Source organism: Ambystoma mexicanum, chromosome 1p (genome assembly GCF_040938575.1).
Source record: "Ambystoma mexicanum isolate Mex_15411 chromosome 1p, UKY_AmexF1_1, whole genome shotgun sequence".
Lineage (NCBI taxonomy): Eukaryota > Metazoa > Chordata > Amphibia > Caudata > Ambystomatidae > Ambystoma > Ambystoma mexicanum.
This window is the reverse complement of record NC_090921.1, coordinates 237,012,440-237,017,733: the sequence shown is the minus strand read 5'-3', so window position 1 is coordinate 237,017,733 and position 5,294 is coordinate 237,012,440. Positions and strand designations below refer to the sequence as shown.

Genomic DNA, 5,294 nt, shown 5'->3' with positions numbered 1-5,294 from the left:
TTTCGTTTTCACTGTATGCTTATTTTACAAAGCACGCGATTGCCTTTTCTTCTGTTATCTATAAAAACACGAACGGGTTCAAGTCACGTGGGGTCGTCAAGCGCGTTTAGTGAACTTCCGGTTGTTCTGCCTGAAACTATCCCGCCTACACAACCAATACACGAATAAGCACAGCGAATTGCCTACGCGTGCGCGGTATGTGTACTCTGCAGACTGAGGACACTCCTGCGCAAATACACAGCGTTTCGATGGAAACGGTGGTTTACTTGGAAATATGGTCGATCTCTTCCATCTGCTGACTTTTTACGATACATACAAAAATAAAATGTAGTAACTGTATAGGTCATCACAGTAAATATAGACCTCTCGGCCACAAAATTGTGCAACTGGCTCGTTGGTCTAGGGGTATGATTCTCGCTTCGGGTGCGAGAGGTCCCGGGTTCAAATCCCGGACGAGCCCGGTGTTTTGTTGAACATTCAGAAGATTATGGCAACTTTCTGCAATTCAACCTTTATCCTGTATTTCTTTCTATATGAATTGTAAATGTCATTAAATGTTTAATCAGAAAATTCACGATTTTTCATTTCTGACAATTTTTTATGTACCCGCAGAAGTTTGGGTTTCCTGCTCGTGGCCCGTGAACTACGAGCCCGTGAGTTGTTCCACTTCTTTTTTTTTAATTTCAGTAGAAATATGGTTAACGATTTATTTTGGCACTTTAGTTGTATACAAAATACATCATAGCCAGCTTGCTTTGAAGGGCCGGTGTTATGTAAAATCCTGTATCCAAATATGTTTTATAATATCCCAATTTGCATAATTTAACAATGTTAAAAGTTAGGTGAATGATAGGATACCTAGGAATCAATCCATTTTTCACCAACTCCACGGTGTTATCTATTCTTTTAATTACTCTTTAGATGTCCTCTTGCAAAGAGGTTGACAAGACAGGAAAATAAGGGAGCTCATTTTGAGCTATGCATAATGGGAATAAGCAGCCTGTTAAGCTGCTTATTCCCGTCACTGTTCATTTTCGTGTGTTTGTGTGACAGACAGGCGAGGCGGCAGGCAACTCGCGTTTCCGCCGCCTTCCTTCCTCTCAGCCATACAAACGCACCAATAATTTGCAGCTGCATGTAATTTGATGCTGGTGCAAATGCTGGGGATCCCTATAGGATCTGCCGGTGTAACGTCACTTTTTGCTATCTGTCAGAAAATCCTATCGGTAGGAAAATCTGACAGGTATTGTAATGTCATTTTTTGCTACCTGTCAGAAAATCCTACCGATAGGAAAAAGTGGCGGGGTAGGAAAATCTGACAGTCTGGCCTGTCATTTTTTCCTACCCGTCAGAAAATCCTACCGAGAGCAGGCATTGGGCAACCCACCCAGGGGTAGGAAAAAGTGACAGGGTAGGAAAATCTGACAGCCTGGCCTGTAATTTTTTCCTACCAGTCAGAAAATCCTACCGACAGCAGGCATTGGGCAACCCACCCAGGGGTAGGAAAAAGTGACGGGGTAGAAAAATCTGACAGCCTGCCTGTCATTTTTTCTTACCCGTCAGAAAATCCTACCGAGAGCAGGCATTGGGCAACCCACCCAAGGGTAGGAAAAAGTGACGGGGTAGGAAAAAGTGACAGCCTGGCCTGTCATTTTTTCCTACCCATCAGAAAATCCTACTGACAGCAGGCATTGGGCAACCCACCCAGGGGTAGGAAAAAGTGACGGGGTAGGAAAATCTGACAGCCTGGCCTGTCATTTTTTCCTACCCGTCAGAAAATCCTACCGCGAGCAGGCATTGGGCAACCCACCCAGGGGTAGGAAAAAGTGACGGGGTAGGAAAATCTGACAGCCTGGCCTGTCATTTTTTCCTACCCATCAAAAAATCCTACCAACAGCAGGCATTGGGCAACCCACCCAGCGGTAGGAAAAAGTGACGGGGTAGGACCCAGGGGTAGGAAAAAGTGATGGGGTAGGAAAATCTGACAGCCTGACCGTCATTTATTCGGTATCCCTACATATTATCCCCACCAAAAATATAGCTGTATATATGGTTGTTTGTCTTGCAATAGGCGATATTTTTGGGGGTATAATTTGTGGGAGTGGGGGTTGCGGGGGTGTCCCCCATACATTTAAAAATAATGCTGGGGTTGCGGGGGGTGCCCCCCACAGGGTCCATGGCTCAATATCGCTGCAAAAATACGGCGATATTTTTGTATCACGATATTTTTGCGTGGATATTAACACATGGAACTATTTTTTCCTACCCGTCAGAAAATCCTAACGAGAGCAGGCATTTGCCCCTGCACCGGGAAAGTGGGGTAAGTGGAATAAGAGGTTATGGAAACAATTCCTCTTTTTTCAGTTTGATGACATACCCAAGTGGATTGAAACTTTTTGTGTCACCGTACTGCCTCAAAGTCCATTTTTAAGGATGGCAGCTTGCGCAACCTCTATATGCCCCACCACTGCTTTACTATATTGATCATTAGTATTGCGAAGAAACAATACAAGGACATGATTGTTGACGGCTATAAGCTCAAACAATATTCAACTTAGAGATTTGCCAACAGGTTGAGCTTTGTCTGCACCTTTTCTGGCAACATGTCACAACAGTACTTTTCATATTGAAATCATTGGAAAAGTTATGTTATGTTACAGGTACTTATATAGCGCACCGTCGCCAACGGAGTTGTTCCCCAGGCGCTCTGGGGGATCTGTAAACAGGATGAGGGCGGGTAGGATTAGTCGAGGAGGAGGGGAGTAGAAGAGTGGGAGAAGTGGTGAGCGGTTGGTAGCTTCAGCTCGGTATACACCGAGTGCTGGGCTTTGGTGCAAGTGTCAGATCGGGCGAGGCCTCGTGTGCTGTAGGTTCGCTCTATGTGTTGTTGATAAGGTGTGGTAAAGTGCGTGGGGATTGCTGGGATAGAAATGGTTTTGTGAGTGGGTTGAGTATGCAGAAAATTGAGGGTTGGGTTAGTGGGGTCTGTAGCCTGGTCCAGGTACTGCTGGTTCCGTTTGGAAAAATGCCACGACCTCCGCACACATAGGGTACATATCTGCATGCAGGTGTGCACTCACTTTCTTATAGCTCGCATGTAGCCGTACAGAGGTTGCAGTAATGGGGTACACTAATATGGATGAGAAGAGAATTCAGGGAAGGACATAGAGAGAGGGGTACAGGGAGTGAAAGCTGACCGCGGCTTCATTGATTTGTTGGTGGCTCTGCAGCTGTGCTCCTGCTGAAGCCATGTTCCTGTGAGGGCACTGCCTCGCTGATGCCATGCTCTGCCCTCTTCGGCCGAGGTCAGCGCAAGGCAAAGCCTGTGGTCTGTGCAGCTCTCTGCACGCATGCGCAGGGACCTCAAGTTTACTTCCACTCAGGCCTGCATGTGTCTGGGGCGCAAGGTCTGCACAGGCACAACTTTAGCCACCAGGGGCATCACGCATCAATTATGTATGGGGTGCAGTCTGCATCCAATTCAGCAAGCAAAAAGGGCTACTACTCCCCAAACCTGTGCACATAAACATTTCCCTGCCTCCCACTATCCAGCCCTGCCTCTGGACAGCCCCTCACACCTTGCCCCAGTATTCGGCCAATGTCCTTCTGCCATCCTCTTCACCCCAGCATGCACTCACTTTTATCACACTCTGCCATTTGCCAGGCGCTACTTCCCCTTGGAGCCGCCTGCATCTCTAACACCCCCCCCCAAGTCGGTGAATCTCCATGGCTGGTTGGGGGCTCGCCACTAGGTGTTAGGTGTGGGGGCCACCAAGAGGCCAATGTGGACAGGTCTGCATACAGTCTGGTGCAGCAGAGGTCCACTGCACACTTTACAAAGCGCTACAGGCTTCTGCATTTTGGAGTTCGTAGTATTTATTATTTGTCAAATTTAATATGGAACTCCGCAAGTTCCAGGGTGCAACGCGCGGTTGGTTAAAATTATAGGATCGTCCTACCATTTCATACACCATGAGGAGAAACTGTACGATTTCGTCACAGAACAAGTGTGTTGATAATTGTCCAGTAATCAGGGTATCTGCAAAAACAAAAGATGTTTTTGGAGGGGACACCATTGTGTTACCTGACTGGCATACTTTTGTGTTTGTGTTCAGTGGTTTGTGAAAAATGGCGGTAATTCTGCTACCGGCCAAAAAGGTGGCAGTAATGGAATTACCACTTTTTGCCGTGCCACTGAACTTGTAATGAGGCCTTTAAAGTGTGCTTTCAGCTCAGTTGGGTGTGTTGTGCTCGGTCGAGCTATGGGATGCTTGTGTGAGCTATGGGATGCTTGTGTTATGTTATGTTAGCGGTACTTGTATAGCGCACCGTCACCAACGGAATTGGTTCTCAGGCGCTCTGGCGGATCTGTAAACAGGAAGGGTGGGTAGGGTTAGTCGGGAAGAGGGGAGAAGGAGAGTGGGAGAAGTGGTGGGCTGTTGGCAGCTTCAGCTCGGTATACACCGAGTGCTGGGCTTTGGTGCTAGTATTGGATCGGGCGAAGGCCTCGAGTGCTGTGGGCGAAGTTTATGTGTTGTTGATGCGGTGTGTAAAGTGCGTGCGGATTGCTGGGAGAGAGATGGTTGTGTGGTTTTGTGTGGGTTTAAGTATGCAGAAGATTGAGGGTTGGGTTAGTGGGGTCTGTATCCTGATTCAGGTACTTATGGTTCAGTTAGAGTTGTATACCTGTGGGTTGGAATGTTGCTGTTTCCTCGTGGGTGGACTCGCTTTGGTGGTCTTGCGCTGATCCAACTGTATCCTGTTGAGTATAGTTTGGATTGGTAGGTGCGTCTGAACCTAATCTTCAGGTGTGGGACTGGGTGGGTGATATCTATTCTCAGGTGATCTAGTGTGACCCTGGTCGGTTAAGGCTTTGAATGGTTCAGGGTCGGAGTCGTGTTGATGTGTTGTCCTAGTGGATGCGTCTTGGTGAGCCTGTGTATTCAGACGTTCGTGTCCTTCTGTCCTGACTGGTTCTTTGGTTTCCGTTGGGTGAGCATCCTTGGGACTGTTTAGTTGTAGTTTTGTGTTGTGGGGTATTGTGCTTCCTGCTTTGTATTGGTGGACAGTGTGTAGTGAAGAAACATTCTGTTTCTCACCCATTGCATTGGGGCCCGTGGTGCAGTGCTTCCTTTCCCTCTCTATGTTTTGTCCTTAGGGCTGTTGGGGGAAGGTAACAGTTAAGGTCATGGTCCTCTTGATGATTTGTTCTAGTCTTTCCGTCTTAATTTGCTATGTTTACTGTCTTTGGTCGTATTGCGCTGGTCTCCCGTTTGGTCCTTTAGTATGTCGTG

At 47.3% G+C, this 5,294-nt stretch overlaps 1 non-coding gene across 1 annotated transcript; it reads left to right on the top strand.

Moving 5' to 3' along the window:
- The first annotated feature begins 388 nt into the window (after positions 1-388).
- On the top strand, positions 389-460 carry TRNAP-CGG (transfer RNA proline (anticodon CGG)). The gene has a single exon. It is a non-coding gene; the product is annotated as a tRNA-Pro (tRNA).
- The last annotated feature ends 4,834 nt before the right edge of the window (positions 461-5,294 follow it).